At 44.2% G+C, this 20,321-nt stretch overlaps 1 pseudogene; it reads left to right on the top strand.

Annotated features, from left to right (window-relative positions):
• The first annotated feature begins 14,465 nt into the window (after nucleotides 1-14,465).
• LOC118549679 (methylosome subunit pICln pseudogene) lies at nucleotides 14,466-20,321 on the top strand (annotated as a pseudogene).

The following is a 20,321-nucleotide window of genomic DNA, read 5'->3' as shown; positions in this document are numbered from 1 at the left end:
CCATATAAATGCCCCTCATTCTCTAAAATCAGTTTGACTGGTATAAAGGTGATATTTTGGTCACCTATCTTCTTAGGTTCTACCTTATTTTTCTGTTGGTGTGGGACTCAGGCAGGGAAGGATGCTATTTATCGGACACCTTCAAAACCACTAAGACGATAATATCCTCCACTGTTGCTGAATCTCTTCTCCCCACCCCACATGTAGGCTGTTGGGGTTTGGGGTTCTGCTTAGTGGACTTGGCTCATGGCACAACTTCTTGCCACCTCTGGATCTCAGCAGTCAAGACTATGCTGAGGCAGATACAAAAGATAATAGAATTATTATTTATAATAGCCACTAGCATGTATTGAGCAGTAATAATGTACCATGTGCTGTGTTAAATGCTTTACCCAGTTCAGACTTACAAATCCAATGAGATAGATATTGTCACCTCTATTTTATAAGCAAGGAAACTGAGGCCCAGAGAGGGTGTGTAGTATCTGGTTCACACTGTCGCCAGTGGCCAGGTCAGGATTCACAGTTAGATTAAGGTCCCTGAAAGCCTAAGTCCTTAACCTCTCTGCACTGGTGCCAACAGCCCTGCGAATTCCTCTGAGGAGAGGGAGGAAGGGCAGACTCTGTCTGAGGAATGAGGACCCCCACACTCCCACAGCACTCAGTCCGGGTAATTCCACCAGACTCAGAGCCCAGCCATAGTCTTTATCTTTCCAGAGGCTACCTCGACAGCATCAATGTGGTTGAAAGGGACTGGGGTGGAGAAGGGGTATTTTTGGCTTCTGTGTTCTTAAGGAAAATTTGCATAACAAAAAACTCACCATTTTACATTATACAATTCAGTGGCATTTAGTACATTCACAGTGGTGTGCAACCACCACTCTTATTTAGTTCCAGAACATTTTTATCACCCCAAAAGGAAACCCTACTAAGCACTCACTTCCTGTTCCCCCCTCCCCCCACCTCTGATGATCACTGATCTGCTTTCTCTCTCTAGAGATCTACCTATTCTGAATATTTCAGACAAATGAAATCACCTATAGGAGATTTCTCATGGGTGATAGCAACTCTCGCAAGTCACTCATTTTGTAGACAGAGGAGAAGTTCAAGCACAGGATGGAATGAATTTGCCTTTCACTGCCCACCTTGACTTCCTACTTTGCCCTTGTGCTGCCTCTTGGTTATTCTCTCCTTGACTGGCCACCTACCCTCTCTCCCATCCTCCCCCTTCACATTTGCTCTAAAAACCCTTCTCAATCAATGTGCCAGGGATTGTGTCTCCTCTTAAGCAGATAACCTGAGAAATCCAATGATTTTTGGATTTCTTTTTCCTTTCCTTTTTCTTTTGGGTCAAGAGGGTCAAGACCAAATGGCACTGATTTGGATTGGAGTTTCCCAGTTCAAATAGTGACTTTTAGCCTGGGCTCCTACAGGAGTCCTCAGTCAATGAGCACATAATTGAACTGTCACCTCCCTCCACCTCCACCCCTACTAGCCCTCACCCTTGGCACAGGAGCCCTGAAAACTGCATACATCCTTATAATGTATCACCTCTTCTTTCTGGATGAATGCTAGTACTCCCATAGTAGCTGCAGCAGTGAGCAGTAAGACTGATCTCTCATTCCCACCTGTGAATGTTTTCCCTTCTGGTTGGAAAAGGAAGAGGAGAACTTCAAAGCTACCCAAAATTATATGCCAGAGTGCAGAGTGGGAGAGGCAGAGAAGGAATGACTGATGGAGAGGCAGGACCAATGAGGTCAACAGGGGGTGGAGGGATTCTGTACTGAAAAGGGACTCCTACTACTCTCAGGACCATCCTGCAGAAACATGAATTAAGACAGAGCCATCTGGCTGTCTTTGGGAAATATGGGCACAAGACACATCCCTGACAGTATTTTCCTGGTCCTTACCTGACTCGAAGAAAGAAGCATTCACCAAAGGCTTACAAATCCCAACAATTTCCCAAGTCTGTTCCATTTTCTCTGTATCTCAGCCCAACAAGAAAATACCTATATTCACATGACAGGGAAGGGGAAGGAGGGACAACCGGGGTATATGAGACACAGCAGCCCTTGCCTTCTGTCCTACCGTGACCCCTCCTGTCTTTTCCCAGTGTGCTCCTGGCATTCCGTGATCCTGAATATCCACTCATGATTGTGAAGTCTCTTGGCTCTCGTTAATCACGGTACTTGTGTTTACCACCCAAACAGCAAACACACACGTGCGCACATACACAGATACACACACACACACACACCCCTCTAGCATCACTAAGTCACTAGGCAAATATCAAGGTTTATTTGGAAGGATATTCCTCAGAGGCTCTATCCATAAATAAGGATCTATAGCTACCAATCCTAATCATAGAGGCTAAAATGGGAGCCCAGAACTCTCTCCACTTCCCCGCCTCCAACTGATACTCTCTGTATTAGTGTCCTAGGGCTGCCATAACAGATTACCACAAACTTGTGGCTTCAAACAACACAAACTGATCGTCTCAGAGTTCTGGAGTCTAGAAGTCCAAAATCAAGGCGTTGCCAGGACCATGCTCCCTTCAGAGTCTCTAGGGAAGAATCCTTCTTGGTGTCTTCTAGCTACTGGGCGTTGACAGGAACCCTTGACATTGCTTGGTTCATGGTAGCGTCACTGCAACTTCTGCCTCTGTCTTCACGTGGCATTCCCCCACCATGTGTCTGTGTACAAATTTCCCTCTTCGTGTAAGGACACCAGGCATTGGATTAGGGCTTACATTAATCCGGTATGACTGCATTTTAACTCGATGACATCTGCAAAAACCCTATTTCCAAATTCACAGGTACGGGGAGTTACTTGAAGGGTTCTTTTGGGGTAAAACAAGTCAACCCGCCACACTCTCTCATAAGGACCAAACCAGAGCCCTGTGGCATGTTAGCAACAAAAAGATCTTCCTATTATCAGTTCCCGGGGCTCCAAAAATGTATTATCATCAACATGACAAAATATTTACCGAGTACTTAACTAAGTGCCAAGCATTATGCTATTTTACATGGATTTTCTTGTTAATCCTCATATTCACCCTGTGAAGTAAGAACAACCATCAGTCCCATCTCACAAGTGAGCAAGTTGAAGCTTTAGAAAGTTAAGTAATGGGGTGCCTGGGTGGCTCAGTCGTTAAGCATCTGCCTTTGGCTCAGGTCATGATCCCAGGGTCCTGGGATCGAGCCCCACATCGGGCTCCCTGCTCCGCGGGAAGCCTGCTTCTCCCTCTCCCACTCCCCCTGCTTGTGCTCTCTCTCTCACTATGTCTCTCTCTGTCAAATAAATAAATAAAATCTTAAAAAAAAATTTTTTTTTTTAAAAAAAAGAAAGTTAAGTAACTTACCCAAGGAACATAATGATAGATCCAGGATTTGAACCCAGCTTTTCTGATCCCAAAGCCTATCGAAGTTCTTCCATGCTTTACTTTCGGGCAAAGTTGTGTGACTTTGAGCAAATAGGCACCCCTCTCTGGGCTTTAGTATCCTTAGCTGAAGAAAGAACAATTCCTCCAGGTTTCTAAGGGCTCTTCCCACTATGAGTCCACAGCTCTGCAAGTCTTTTCATCCAGGTAACCAATCACTCTGGCCAGCTGATCTGCATTTGATCAAGATCCGCTTCCTGTCCCCTCCTTGCCCCAAGAGCAACCCCAGAGGCACCACATGGTGTGTTTACACATGATTCAAAGACACAGGACTTCAAATACCTTTCCCAAATCCGACACCAGCCTCCTACAGCCTTATCGGGTGCGGTATCATTTCCATCCAAATTTATGCTTCAGGAAGAGCCTAACTGACCCACAGGGAAAGACCAGCTCCACCAACAACACACATCTTGACGACACTGGGGGAAAAACTCACCTTTCTAATTTGTTTCTTGTCGGCAGTGTGCTTCTGGAACTGAGCGAGAACATCAAGTTCAAAATGTCTTTCGCGGGACTTAAATAAATATTTCATATCCCAATTCTAGAGAACAGGTTAATGGAAGGGCCTTCCATGTTTCCTGACTCTCCCCCACCCCCTTCCTGGCACGTTTCCACTACTTTTTATTCCATTTTCCAATAAGGCCACATTATGTGTGGCTCTAGACATCATGACAGAAGCAAGCAAGGGAAGGGGGTGTGCAATAACGAAAAGATTAGGGTCAGTAAGGGAACTGGTGGAAAGATAAAGAACAGCGCTTAGAGCAAGCTGGAGCCAAAATGGTCACAAAATCATAAAATGAATCACATTTATTGGATGCTATTAGTTTCAGGCACATTTTCTCTTCTAACGCTCTCGGCAATTATGTGGAGCAGCTGTGTTATGATCCCACTTTGCAGATGCAAAAAACCAAGGCTCAGCTGGTAAATGAGATTCAGGACCAGATGTGGCTGGTTCCAAAGCCTCTTTCCTCTACAACCCAGGGGCCCGAGGATCACAAAGAGTAAAACAGTCACTTCCCTCCTTGCAGAGTTTACACTGCTGTGGGTGGTACAGCCGAGAGCTGCCAACTTCCAAGAGCAGGTACTCTTTTTATTCTTTTCATGGAGGAGGAGACAAGCTTTAATTCTAGTGATGCCAAAAGCAGTAAGACTGTCTTAGATGTGGCGTCTCGGGCAGAATCAACGCTTGGAGAAGAATGCAGGGGGAAGGGGGGGGATGTGGCCCTAGTCATCCTCGACCCTCCACCCTCCTGCTCCTGCTGCACAGTCAGAACCAAGGGCTGAATGGTTCTGGCCAACTCCCAAAGCTGCAAGACCTTCCTCCTGGGAGCTGCTCCCCACACCTCCTCCCTGCAGAGCAGTCAAGTTACACAGACCTGGATTCCAGCCCAGGTTCTGTATGATGAGGGTGATATTAGTACCTGTACATCTTGAATCCCACCACTTCTGCGTCCTTTCACCCTCCAGCCCTGTCAAGCTTAGTCCCCAGCAACAGGCGCCTAACTCCTCCCCTTTTTCCCACCCTTGTCCCCTAGAGCCACCTTGTCAGCCCAGCAGACAGTGATCTTTTTAAAATATAAATGAAATAACATAACTGTCATGCTCAAAACCCTCCAGTGGCATCTCATCATTCCTAGAATTTAAAAAATTATTTGTCATGGCCTTCAAGGCCCTCCCCTGCCTGCTGCACCTACACTCTCCTCCTTGACCCCTCCATGGCTCCACATGGGCCTTCTAGTTCCTGAAACATGCCGAGGTCATTAGTGTCTGTGCTAGTTGGTCCCTCTGGCCAAAGCTTCACACGCTTCCTCCCTCACTTTATCCAGGTCTCCACTCAAATGTCCTTTCTCCAGAGAAGCTTCCTTTACCCTTCCCATTTGAAAAAAATATATAGATATAGATATAGATAGATATAGATATAGATATATAGATATATTTTTAAAAAAAGAAAAGAGAAAAAAAGCAGCTTTCCTATCACATTCTAGGACTTCACTTGCCTCATTTTTCTCCATAACATTTATTACTACTTGAAATTCTACATGTGTTTAAATTGTTATTGTCAGGGTGCCTGGGTGGCTCAGTCGTTAAGCATCTGCCTTCGGCTCAGGTCATGATCCCAGGGTTCTGGGATCGAGCCCCACATCGGGCTCCCTGCTCAGCGGGAAGCCTGCTTCTCCCTCTCCCACTCCCCCTGCTTGTGTTCCCTCTCTCGCTGTGTCTCTCTCTGTCAAATAAATAAATAAAATCTTTTAATAAAATAAAATAAATAAATTGTTATTGTCTGCCTTCTACACTAAAAGATCTCTGACAGCAGGAGCCTTATCTATCTCTTTTATCCAATCCTTGTCATACAGTAGGCGCTTAATAAATATTGGTAGGGTGAATAAATGAATGAATGAGGCCATATAAGTTTTGGCAAAGACTGCTAGTTGTCCCCAGTATCCATTCTCCCCTTCTTCCTTTCAGTAATTAAAACCCCAGGTTGTAGTTGGACACAATACTGCCCACCTAAAGATGAGGTTTTCCAGACTCTCTTGAAGCTAGATGTGTCTATACGACTAGGTTCTGGACAATTAACATTGCCATAAAAAATGCAGGATGCCCAGTTAAATTTGAATGTCAGATAAACAACCAATAATTTTTTTTAAAGATTTTATTTATTTATTTGACAGAGAGAGACACAGCAAGAGAGGGAACACAAGCAGGGGGAGTGGGAGAGGGAGAAGCAGGCTTCCCGCGGAGCAGGGAGCCCGACGCGGGGCTCGATCCCAGGACCCTGGGATCATGACCCGAGCTGAAGGCAGACGCTTAACGACTGAGCCACCCAGGCGCCCCAACCAATAATTTTTTGATATAAGTATTTCCCAAATTAAAAGTTCAACAATTGTACAGCATTATTTGCAATAGCCAAAATATGCAAGATGTGCAAGTATCTATCAATAGATGAATGAATAAAGAAGATGTGTCATAGGGGTGCCTGGGTGGCTCAGCCAGTTGAGTGTCTGCCTTCAGCTTGGGTCATGATCTCAGGGTCCTGGGATCAAGCCTCACATGGGGCTCCCTGCTCAGTGGGGAGTCTGCTTCTCCCTCTGCCCCTCCCCCTGTTCATGCTCTCACTCTCCCGCTCTCTCTCTCTCAAATAAATAAAATCTTAAAAAAAAAAGATGTGTCATATATATATGTATGTGTCATATATATATGTATAGATATGCATACTGGAATATTACTTAGCAGTGAAAAAGAATGAAATGAAATCTTGCCATTTGCAATGACATGGATGGAGCTAGAGAGTACAATGCTAAGTGAAATAAATGAGTCAGAGAAAGACAAATATCATATGATTTCACTCCTATGTGGAATTTAAGAAATAAAACAAATGAACAAAGTAAAAAAAAAAAGAGAGAAACCAAGAAACAGACTCTTAACTGCAGAGAACAAACTGATGGTTACCAGAGGCAGGGTTGGGCGGGGGTGCTTGGGGGAGAGGATGGGTGAAATAGGTGATGGGGATTAAGAGTACACTTATGATGAGCCCTGAGTAATATATGGAATTGAATCACTATATTGTATACCTAAAACTAATAGAACTATGTTAACGATACTGAAATTAAAACAAAAATTAAATTACAGTTTTTGAAAGTCCAATCATTGTTTTAGTGTAGGTATGCCCTATTTAAAAAAAAAAAGTTATCAGTTGTGTTAAAATCAAACGCAGAGAGAGACCCAACTTGAAAATTCCCTGAACAAAACCAGTCACACAAGCAAAGCTTTATTTAGCTTATTTTGCAAGAAAGCGGGGCTAACTTGACCTGGGTCATTTCTTGCTCATGCCTCTGAAAATCATAAGCAAAACTTAAATTGTTCCCCAAAATGGATATGAGGTAACCACTAACCAATTTTCTGTCATTTAGGAAAATTCTCCCATTGGAACCGATCACTGTGAAGAATAGTCCCAGCCCCGCACAACACAAGCTGTTTTCTGACCCTAGAGTGTCCACTTCATTCTACATTTTGGTTTCAGTGCTCCTGGTCTGCAAACTGTCTTTTTGGTGGGTGCACAATAAACTTTTACTAATTACTACTTCGGTGGTTGATTCATTTTACTTCTGTTTTTTTTTTCCTTCTGAGCTTCTGACAATTGTTTATCTGAAATTCAAATTTAACTGTGTGTCCTGTGTTTTTGTTTGCTACATCGCAACGCTATGGCCTATGGAAACATAAGGCAAAGTAATGTCTACAACCCCAAGGTCATGTCCTCACTTACCGGTCCCCTTCCCGCAGGTAGGAACACCATTCTAAGGGGCCGTGTGAGTCACCTGTGACCCCATGGCCCAGGGTGGCACTCTAGGACGCGGCGGGGCCAGAGAATGGAAGGAGCCAGCCCCAGACGCACGTGGTGGAACAGGGCCCTTCTACTCCCCAGGTCCCCCGACTAGCTCAGATTTGTAGATGGCAGGAAAACTACCTTTCACCTACTAAAGACTCTGTTAGTTTGTTCCCCATTAAAGCAGCTAAACCAATATCCGAACAAACGCAAAATTATAAATGAGTTTTGGTAATTTAGGTGCCAGATACATCAGAGAGCCTCAATCCATATTTATTTCCTCTTGCCCTCACTAACCGAGTTGCCCCAAATTTCAAGCCGTGTTTGGCAGGAGTGTGGCATCTGTGTCCTTCCCTGGCAGCTCCTGATGCCCTCCCAGGGTGGGGCTGCAGGAATTCAGCTGCAGCAGAGGTGGGGTGCTCTCTTGGCCTCTGAGGAGGATGCTTCAGAGTTCCGTATCACGTCGCTCTGAGCTCTCCAAATGGGGTCATCTCTGGAAACCCAGGGAGAAGAGAAGGAACCCAAGGTCTTTCTGCACTGGGGCTCCCCTGGCTCAGCCACGGTCACAGAGGCCCAGGGCAGGGAGGAGCCTCCGTGGCCTCTGGGAAGTTCTTCCCTCCGCTGCCCAGAGCGCGCTCCCCCGCACGTTCCCGTGGCTGGTCCTCTCCCTCATTCGGCGCTGCTGCAGTGTCACCTCTGGGGAGGCCTGCCCTGACCAATCCCCTGTCACCCTCCAGCTCCTGGCCTGGCCTGGTTTTCCTCTAGGGCATCTATCACTTCTAACTCGTTCTTATATACCTCCAGGTTTATTGTCTGCCGAGCCCGCTGAAAGGTAAGCTCCCTGAAGGCGGGAGATCTGTCTCGTGCTCACTGCTCTATCCCCAGCGCCTCAAACAGTGCTCGGCAGTGAGGACGATGCTAGATAAACATTTTTGAATAAATAAACAAATAGAAGATAGGTATGGGTATAGATATGGTTACAGATAGGGACGCAGACACAGATAGAGATATATCAGGGTCACCAACAAGTCAGACAGACTTTACCAGTGGCTTCCTTCCAAAGGGTGACGGGAAAACTGACAAAACCTCCGTGTGCACAATGATGCTGATGCCGATGCTTCACTAGAGAAAACTCGGCCTCTTAGCATAAGGCTTGCCTCCCTGTTGACTTAGGAACCTCTGCCGGGTAGAAGTAGTGTTTCTGCAGAATGTTAGCACTAAGCAATCTGAAGTTCAAGCTCCTGGTGGGGAAAGGGACCCAGAGAGGGGGTAGGGTCACGTGGACAGTACCAACTGAGGCCTGCAAAGCACAGCTTACGTTAGCAAGCATCTTCTCATTCTTGTTTGTACTTTGCTCTGCACAACAGTTCTACTGGGCAAGTGGTGGCAAGATTGGTAGTGTTATAATTACCTTTAAATATAGTTTATTAGCCTCCTGAACTGTGCATTTCAAAATGGGCAAGATGGTAAATTTCATGTTATGTGTATTTTACCACAATTAAAAATAAAAAGTATATATATATACAACTATATATGTGCATATATAGTTATTAACAACAACCTTATTTTGCACATGAACCACATAAAGCTCAGGGAGGTTGTGACTTATAAAAGTCACACTGCTTGGGGCTGGAGAAGCTAGCCTTAACATCAGGACTTCGGAGTCCAGCTCTGGACCTCCTCTATAAGGGAGATTGAACCTTCACTCCACAAACATGCCAAGAACCAACCTCAAGCTAGAAGATCAGTGCTCTGAGCTTTCCAAGGAGACTTCTTTTTTTTTTTTTAAGATTTATTTATTTATTTGAGACAGAGAGAGTGAGCAGAGGGAGAAGCAGACTCCCTACTGAGTGGAGAGCCTGACACAGGGCTCAATCCTAGGACCCTGAGATCATGACCTGAACCAAAATCAAGAGTTGGATGCTTAACCGACTGAGCCACCGGGTGCCCCATTTCAAGGAGACTTCAAATATGCTGAGATCCATCACAGCTGGTCATGCCACTCCGCTTCAGAGGCCAGCCTCTTCCATGATACCATGCCGAGGGATGGCTGATCCAACAGACAACAGCTCAATACAGATCATGTGTCATTTACTCTCATTTTGTGATGATTAATTTGTTCGGGGACCAAGAGAGTTCAGTGGTTACATTAACATGCAAAGAAAAATTAAACATTTATGCGTCCTTTATCTCTTCGTTTCTAGACGGATAAGTCCTGTCAGTGTCTGCAAGAGATATTCTCATTGACATTGTTTATCTGTTCAACTTGACACCAAATTACACTTGAGAAACAAGAACTAACACACCGCAGTGTCTTTATACGGAAGTGGTGACTACAGGGGGCCAGATATTAAAGAAAAAAATATCTAGCCTGAGATTCTAGCATAGCATAAACTCAGTGCAATATGACACCAAGAATCAGGCCCAAACAGGTAGGAGCTTAATAAAGTCTTCTTGGAAAACCCCATCTGGGTCCCTTGAGCCCCAGTTTAATATGCAGCATTGTGCTGGGGATGCAGAAGGGTTCCATCTCATGAGCCAGCTTTGCTCTGATGTCCACATCACTGTGTTGAAAAAGAGTCAGAGCGGGGCTCAGGTCGTTAAGCGTCTGCCTTTGGCTCAGGTCGTGATCTCCAAGTCTTGGGATCGAGGCCCGCATCTGGGCTTCCTGCTCCAGGAAGAGTCTGCTTCTCTCTCTCTCTCTTTCTCTCTTCCTCTGCCTCTCCCCTCCTGCTCATGTTCTCTCTCTCTCTCAAATAAATAAATAAAAATCTTAAAAAAAAAAAAAGAGTCGGAGGCCTCGTTAGAAGAATTACAGTTATAGCATGGAGCAAATGGTCAACTGCGTGTCTTCCCGTCCTCCACCAACTCTCCCACTTGACTTAGGTCATGCTTCTCTCGTTCAGATGGGCTGCCCTGTGTCCACGCAATATTGGGCTTCTCAAGGTAGGACAGCAAAAAGTTTCACTTGCAACCAGAGACCTGCAATGGAGTCTTAGCTCCATCATTTACCACTTCTATGACCTTGGGCTAACTGAGCTTGTTTTCTCATCTCAAAAAAGGGGATAATAATATTGCCCACCACATAGGACTGTTGTGTGACTTAAATGAGATAACACATGCAAAGCACCAAGTGCAGAGTCTGGTGGCAATAAGAGTTCAGTGCACACGCTGATATTAGTAAATGCCCCACGATGCTTGTGCTGTGTTAATCACATAGCACACTTTCAGTATTTATTAGCAGTTATGTCAGGGTCCTGAGGATAAGGGATCTTTTAGTTGATTTTTACTGTATTTTATTAAATATTAGTTAGAACTTATTGAGCATATAATATGTGCTAGCCCCAGTTGCAAGTGTTTTTATGTGTCTTAACTCATCCGATCTTCATACAGTTGGTGGGGGAGCAGGAACGTGCACCCAGACAATCTGGCTCTGCTACCTGCCCTCTTAACCATGACCCTCACTGCTACTGTCAAGGATCAGCTGTTACTTCTTTTGTAATGAGAAAAACTTTGTAGTCAGAAAAACTATTTTTTAAATGACTTAAGATGTTAAATACTCATTTTGTTGAAAGGTTATCAACTCCCTTCCGAATCTGTAAGAACCTCAAGACTGAGAGATTGACACTTCATTTATTTCAGATAAAGTTTTCCTGAAAACTACCCTACAACCCAGCAATTGCACTACTAGGTATTTATCCAAAGGATACAAACATAGTGATCTGAAGGGGCACCTGCACCCCAATGTTTATAGCAGCAATGTCCACAATAGCCAAACTATGGAAAGAGCCCAGATGTCCATCAACAGATGAATGGATAAAGATGTCATATATGTGTGTGTGTGTGTACACACACACACACACACACACACACACACAGGAATATTACTCAGCCATCAAAAAGAATGAAATCTTACCATTTGCAACAATGTGGATGGGACTAGAGGGTATTATGCTACACAAAAATAAATCAGTCAGAGAAAGACAAATACTCCATGATTTCACTCATATGTGAAATTAAGAAATGAAACAGAGGACCTTAAGGGAATGGAAGGAAAAATAAAATAAGATGAAATCAGAGAAGGAGACAAACCATAAGAGACTCTTAACTATAGGAAACAAACTGAGGGTTGCTGGAGGGGAAGGAGATGGTGGGATGGGGTAACTGGGTGATGGGCATTAAGGAGGGCACGTGATGTAATGAGCACTGGGTGTTATATGCAATTAATGAATCACTAAACTCCACCTCTGAAACTAATAATACTCTATATGTTAATTAAATTGATTTTAAATTAAAAAAAAAAAAGATGCTATGGAAAATAGAAGAAATGATGTCTTCCCTTCAGGGCCTTGTACATGTGGAAAGTGAATTCTTATTGCTAATAGCTGACATTCATTTAGTGCAGACCGTGTGCCCAGTCACGGTGCTAAAAGCTTTGCCCACATTGTCTCACTTAATCCCCATAACAAATCGATGAGATAGGTACAATTAATATCCCCATTGTGCGGGCGCCTGGGTGGCTCAGTCGTTAAGCATCTGCGTTCAGCTCGGGTCATGATCTCAGGGTCCAGGGATCGAGCCCCGCATCGGGCTCTCTGCTCAGCGGGAAGCCTGCTTCTCCTCTCCCACTCCCCCTGCTTGTGTTCCCTCTCTTGCTGTGTCTCTCTCTGTCAAATAAATAAATAAAATCTAAAAAAAAAAAAATCCCCATTGTGCGGAATGAGGAAATTAAGCCTCAGGGTTCCAAGAAGGAAAATCTGCATAAGCTAACTGCCACGTGGCTGCCACAAGCAGTGATTTCTGTCCATTTTTCTTTTCCTCACTATCTTAAAAAGCAGGCCACTTGATAGGTGCTTGAAACATTCCTGGCAAAGTGAATACCAACTTTTTAATACATTGCCATCACTAAACAGCAGTGCATTTGCCAGACATTAAACTTTACATGGGCACACTTACAGACCTAGTGAGTTCAAAAGAATCCCACTCTCTGAGTTTATGGACCTCTTCTTACACCCTCTCCACCAACACCTCTGTTCCCACCTGCAGTACTTGAAGATGGGCCTGAAATGGAGAAGACATGCCGTCTCTCTGCTCTCGCCTGCTAATTCTCAATTTCAAGATGTTCTATTATACCTGATTTATGGCCTGACAGAGCTCATTCTAGCCCACAACCTTGAGCCTGTAAAATGCACAGGGGAAAATTTACTAACGACCATGTTCATCTTACTGCATGGTAGGGAATTTTTTAAGGGAAAAAAGCTCAAGAAGCAGGGACATTTCAAACAGCCAATTATGAATAACAATTGTTTGATAGCCGAGTGCAGTAGATCTTCCAGCTCATTCGGTTTTCATCTAATTAAATCTTTCATTTCCACGGGCAGCATGTGGTACATGCTTGTGTTTGCTTTTGTCAGCAGGATATAATCAATAGGAGAAATGTGGATGCATTTCAGCATTTATTAGCAGCTCAATTGGAAGTTGTTTTATTTTAATAACATCCTTGCCTTCATTCTGTTCAGGGTAAATCGACAGCTTTGATGAATAACAGATGAAAGAAAAATGGTTTACGTTATCCCATTAAGAGTAAAGAAATCAGAGAATGAAAGGAAGCTGAGAGAGAAATTGAAAAACACTTTAAAGCTGCATTTTCTTCGTTACAAAACAAAAGAAAAACAAACAAAAATGCCTGCCATTCACTCCAAAAGATCATCAAGTCTATTTGATTTCAGCTAGATATACCTCCCAAGACCATGGCAATAAATTCCCTTTCTGAAGCTTTCTACCATTTTTATTTGCAGCTCATAGTTAGTTATTCTTGGTTAATTTCCCCTGGAGCCGCAATACGGATAACAAAGGGGCGAACCAGTACAAAATGTCATTTGTTCACCAGAAGTGAATCCAAATGCCCAAATGCTCCCATCCTCATATAGCAAGCACACTGGCAGAGAGAGGACACCTAACAACAAACAGGGATGCTCCACAATGATGAGGCATTCACGAGAGCCCACTGCACAGCATGAGCAACAGAATTTGAAGGGATCTGTGGGCCAGAAGACCGCTCTTTGGAAATCCTACCTGGTATCGCCAACCATTCACTTGACAGCACCATGTGAATATCTCTCATCTAAAAATCTGAGTGTTTTTCCACAATGAGATACCACTTCACACCCATTACGATAGCAATTATCCAAGAAATAAATAAATAAAAAACAAGTGTTGGCGAGGATGTGGAGAAACTGGAACTCTTGCACACTGGGTGAGAATGTAAAATGGTGCTGTAGCCACTGAAGAAAACAGTTTGGTGGTTTCTCAAAATATTAAATATAAAATTACCATATGATCCACCAATTCCACTTCTGGGTATAAGCCCAAAAGAAGTGAAAGCAGGGACTGGAACAGATTTTGTACACTCCTGTTCATAGCAGCAATGTTCACAATAGCCAAAAGGAAGAAGCAACTCAAATATCCATCAGCGGGTGAATAAATAAATAAAATGTGGTATATACATAAAACAGAATTATTCAGCCTTAGAGAGAAAATTCTGACACATGTTATAGCATGGATGAACCTTGAAGACGGTGTGCAGAGTGACATAAGCCAGTCCCAAAAGGACAAATATTGTATGATTATCTGAGGTTCCTAGAACAGTCAAATTCACAGAAATAGAGAGGAATGGTGGCAGCCAGGAGTCATGGGGAGGGGAACATGGAGTTTGTGTGTAATGGGTACAGTTTCAGGGGTAAGTTGAAAAAGTTCTGAGATGGATGGTGGTGATGGTGGCACAATGTGAATGAATGCCACAAAAGTGTACATTTAAAAGTGGTTAGGATGGTAAATTTTGTTACGTATATTTTGCCACAATAAAGATAAACAATATTTTAACCCTCAGATAAAGTTGTCCTTGGATAGTTCCCACCTGGGCATACAGCACATCCATTTATCCAGTCACTCAAGCCAGAGACGCGAGAACCAACCCTGATACCTCCCCAAGCCCTGGTCACCCCCAGTGGAGTCTACTGCCTAAATGAAAGCCCCATCAGTCCACTTGCTGCCATGTCCTGCCATCTCCCTGAGTGACTGTCCTCTCTTCCCTGGATTCTCTACTGACCTCCTACCCAGTCTCTGGGATCAGCCCAGGCCCCGCCCCCTCCAGGCCGTTCTCCACCAGCAACCACACTGAGCTTTTACAGACAGACACCAGGTTCTGTCGCCGCTCACCCCCAAAGCTCCCACTACCACTGAGAACCAAATCGGGGCTCCTCCCCAAGCCTACCGAAGCCCTGAAGCTGGGGGACCCCCCCCCGAGGTCTCCCTCACTCAGTACTTCTGTGTCTCTCTGTACACATCTCCACTAGCTCCTCAAACTCACGAGGGTCCATCATCATGCAGGGCCTTTGTCCATGGCACCCCTTGGCCGGGAACATTCTCCCCTCGTTGTTTGCCTGGCCAAACACTCCTGTGACTTCAGGCCTCATCATAAACGGCATTCCCTCAAGGGTCCCTCACGGATGTCACATTGCAAAGAGCCCCCTGCTCTCCTCCCATGCCCTTTCTTCTTTGTCCCCCTGGCCCTTTTTACACTTCTATATTTGTATAATCCTCCCCACCTGGGGGACTGTGAGATCCCTGAGGGCAGCACGCATGTGTGTCTTGAACCATATTCCCAGCCACTCAGTATGATGTCGGGCACACAGTAGGTACTCACTTGTCGGGTGAACCAATAGGTAAAGGAATGCAGGTTCTTTTAGGTCACGCAAACAGTGGGAAGCAGAAAGCCTGCCTCTGACCCACACAGCCTCCACGTTTTACTTTCGTAGAGAGTCGGGCAGGCCTGTGCACCTGATCTGAAACCCACCCCCCCTAGCCAACCCACATACTCGCTTCCAACCACTAGGTGTTGGACAGACACACCCAAAGGCCCTCTGGCGAAAGGGCCTGGCTTTTCCCACGAAGGGGATAAAGATTTAAGCTTGTCGCCTGTCGAAGACAAGGTACCTGCTTGAGTTATTGTCTAAGATGATACAAATTCGCTGACAAGTGCCGCCCAGCTGTTCCTGTTCCTTGTTTTCCACGCTGCCTGCTGTATTAGTGAAGAAATGCCTTGAAACAACATGACATCGGCCATATAGATGGAATGTGAACGTGGGTCTGCCTTGTCAGGACCCCCAGAGCAGTCCCGAACCCTTACCTCAGCGGCAGTGAGAAAACCTCGGCTCCCACACGGGTCTTCCCCACTTTGGCAAGCCGTCTTCCCCGAGGTAACGCTCCACCAAACAGTAACTTGGATAATGGCCAATGCTACAGTGATTATTATTGTTATTATGGACTCTATTTTATTCTCATTTAATTAGTAATTATTTTAGATTACATGGCTGAAGCGCTGCTACAATGAGTGTTTCCTGGCAGTCAAGGGCTAATTCTCCATCAAGGCGGAAATATGGGCTATTTTGAGTTCAGCCATTGCAAGCTGTACTGATGAACGCCTCTCAGTGCCATATGGCGCAGTCTAAACCCAGTGTCTCTTTACAACAATAGTTTCACTTCTATTACCATTAAGAAGAAATATGTAAAGACTGTTTTCCCTCTGAACAGAGCTCCCGTGCTGGCAGGCCCTGGAGTATCTGGGAGAAGGAAACCCAGCAATCCTGCCTCACCCATCAGAGCTAGCCCCTCTTGGGGCTCCCTAGGGAGGCCAGGTTTCCAGCTAACATTTAATTGGCTATAAAACACACACATCTTATGTTGGAGTTGACACCTAATGAATCCGGGAACCAACTGCAGTGATATCTGAAGGCTGCGTAGCTAGAAGGTGGGTGCACACGAAGCAGGCTGTCTCGCACTGTTTTTGCATTTCAAACATTTAGGAGTAGCCCTATTTCCATAAATAAATATGCTGTCTTCAAATCACCGAATCTAGGGGGAAAATAAGATGAGCCTGGAACCATCTTTTTGTGTCATGAAGTATGGAAGTGCCCAATGATGAAGAAATGTCAAGAGGACACAAGAACCAATTTGAAGTGGCTTCCACTGACTGAGTCTGAGAAGTCATGAGCATTTAAATAAATAATGATTGTAACAGATTAGAACCCCTTAGATAGAGTAGTACCCCATAAATCCAGACTGATAGAAACTGAAGCATAAATAAATGAGAAGAGAAAGCTCTTCTTTACAGCAGAAAGATAAGTAATAAATGCAGGAGAAATGATGGTATTAGAAAATCACCATTTGGTAACCATCATAGTAATCTATTCATCAGGAAACATCAATGGATGCCAAACTCTAGTGGGTGAGAGGCTTATGCCGAAAGAGGTATTTACATAGTTTCATGTATCTCCTCGCAAGATACTTATGAATCACAAAAAGACTTTATAGTAGAGACACTTGGCGGGCCCCAGCATCATCAGTGATCAAAGTTAAAAATACCAGTAACCAAGTAGACGTCGTGTGACACCGGGTAGGGTGTGATGCAATAAAACACAGTATCTGTGACCTTCTAGCCCAAGCCATTGCCTGAGTCTAACCAAATTGAGGGAGAGTCTACAAAATGACTGGCCTACAATCTTCAACCCTGTCCATGTCATGAAACACGGAATTACCAGATGAGCCAGCAATTTCACTTCTGCGTAAATACTCAAAAGAAGTGCAAGCAGGAACTCAAACAGATATTTGTACATCCGTGTTCACAGCAATCAAGAGCCAGTGGAAGCAACCTAAGAGTCTACTGCTGGGTGAGCAGATAAAAAAAAATGTGATGTATACACACAACGGGATAGTAATCAGCCTTAAAAAGGAAAGAAATTCTGACACATGCTATAGCATGTATGAACTTTGAAGACATTATGCTAAATTAAATAAGCCGATCACCAAAAAAGACAAATATTGTATGATTCCACTTACTTGAGGTACCTAGAGTGGCCCAATTCATAGACAGAAAGTAGAAGGGTGGTTTCCAGGGGCCGGGAGGAGGGAGAACTGGGGAGTTCGTGTTTAACGGGAACAGAGTTTCAGGTGGGTAAGATGAAAAGTTCTGGAAATGGATGGTGATGACGGTTGCACAACAATGTAAACAGACCTAATGCCGCAGAGCATACACTTAAAAATGGTTAAAGTGGTAAGTTTTGTGTTGTATCTATTTCACCAGAATTTTTATCAAAAAGATTTCAAGCTTTGGAGTCAAAATTGGGTTCCAAGGGCAGGAGGAAATTTTTGAAGGTGATGGATCAATTTATGGCACTGATAGTAATAATAGTTTTGCAGGTGTATACTTATCTCCAAACACATCAAGTTGTACACACTAAATATCTACAGCTTTTTGTATGTCAATCATGGCTCAATAAAGCAGTTTTTTTAAAATCTGGGTTCAAATTCTGACACTGCCACTTACTGTGTGATTGTAGGGAAATTATTTAGTGTCTTTGAAACTCAGATTTCTCATTTGTAAAACAGAGACAAGAATAGGATTGGCATGAGGCAGAGGCTAATACCTTTAGCACAGTGCCTAGCACACGGCAGGTATTTGATAACATTAGTAAGTCTATAAGTGCCCAGAGACATGAGATAACACGCCATCCATGTTTAAGAGAACTAAAGCTAGTTTGGTATGGTTGGAGGATGTGGTGACATGGGAAGATTTTAGAATGAAAAGTAGGTCTTTTGTGCCAAGATGTTCTGAGGCCTGTGAGGGGTCACTGGAGGGTTGTAAACAGTGCAGGAAAATATTAGAGAAGGAGACAGAGAGGGAAAGGGGTAAATATTAAGCTCAGTTTTAAGAACACGGACATCTCATTATTTCACTCAGTCTGTTGGCTTTCTCTTCTCCATTAACACCAGTAATTAACACCAGTGGCTTAAGGGAAAAGAAACCATGCCACATTTAACACTCTCACTTTGCGCCCCACACTCTATGAGAATGGGGAACTCAGATGTAAAGAAGGAACTAGCCACATTATAAAGTCAATTTAGGCTTATGCATGAACTCCAAAAAGACTGCTCTCTCCTTATCTCCTCCCTTAATCACTGGGTGGAGGGCACAGAGGCTTCCCACCATGTTCTCCATCTGTTCTCTGCCCCATGCCAAGCTTTATTTAGACCCCGAACATCTGTGAGGAGCAGGGCTGGGTCAGAAGACAGTTTTGCTCAGGTTACAACCTGCACCATTGGATGGCACATGTCACACAACTCTCATTTCCACATTCTAATGCGCTCATTTCCACCACTAACACTTAACGTCATTCTAAACAGTTGCTCTCCTTTAATTTTTCTCTCCATCCATAAGCCTTAAGTTATTATGTGAAAACTCAAAATAATGAAAGTAGCCAAAAGAACACATTTCTCCTGGCTAAGCTGTATTGTTGACCTGCTTCTGCCCGGCCCTTTAAATGAGATTTATTTTGGGGGCGCCTGGGTGGCTCAGCCGAAGCATCTGCCTTCGGCTCAGGTCATGATCCCAGGGTCCTGGGATCGAGCCCCGCATCAGGCTCCCTGCTCGGCAGGAAGCCTGCTTCTCCTTCTCCCACTCCCCCCTGCTTGTGTTCCCTCTCTTGCTGTAACTGTCTCTGTCAAATAAATAAATAAAATCTTTAAAAAAATAAAAATAAATAAATGAGATTTATTTTGAATTTAACTTTTTTTTCTAATTACCTAGATAATATATATTCCAACCTGAAAATATCAAAAGTATAGAAAAACACAAAAAGTAAAAATAAAAGTTGTCTATAATCTTATCAACCCGATGTAATACCCTTAAAATCTGGGTATATATCCTTCTAATTTTTTTCTAGTTTTCTTTCTATGCATATATTACTTATTCTTTGTTAAGTTGGGCTTGTGTACACACTTAAAAATTTACCTTTCAAATAATAGCTCTTACCGGGGCAGGACAAGGGGAAGCAGTTGTGAGCTTCCTCCAAAGTTTCCCCGAGACCAGCTTGGCTGAGGGGCTCCGGCTGTAACCAGATACCGAGGTGGTGCTGATCGGCCAGGGCCTGGGCACCGGTGCCCTTGGCATTGCTGGGAGCTGCCTGTCTTGGTTAGATGGTTCTGGATTAGGATTCTCCCTGGAATATCCCACCATTAGTTTGCATGTGGTGTCCAGGGACCTAAAATGCCTATCCATGAGAGCATTTGTATGTTATGGTGAATGCCGAATTTGGAGAAGAATCACAAGAATCTGTTGCAGAAGAAGACAGTGATGATAATGTTGAAGCTACTGCTGAATTTAGGTTTGTGCCTAGTGATAAATGGACACTGGAGGCAACGTCCAGGCTTTGCATCCAGCTCCTGAGGATGAAGATTCAGATGATGACCATGGAGAAGAATAGGATATGGAAGCACCTGAACAAGGGCAGGGAGACATCCCTACATTTTACACTGATGAAGAAGGACTATCCCGTTTAACACACTGGGGAGATGACAAAATGTGCTTTCTCAGGCTGTGAGCAGCCAGTATAACATGGCTGGAGTCCGGACAGAAGAGTCAGTAAGAGGCTATGAAGATGGCCTGGAGTAGACCCTACACCAACAGTTGCTGGCCAGGTTGAGGATGTAGATGGGGATCACTGA

Source organism: Halichoerus grypus, chromosome 2 (genome assembly GCF_964656455.1).
Source record: "Halichoerus grypus chromosome 2, mHalGry1.hap1.1, whole genome shotgun sequence".
In the NCBI taxonomy this organism is placed as follows: Eukaryota; Metazoa; Chordata; class Mammalia; order Carnivora; family Phocidae; genus Halichoerus; species Halichoerus grypus.
Note: the sequence above shows the minus strand (reverse complement) of the source record. Positions and strands in the feature narration are given on the sequence as shown.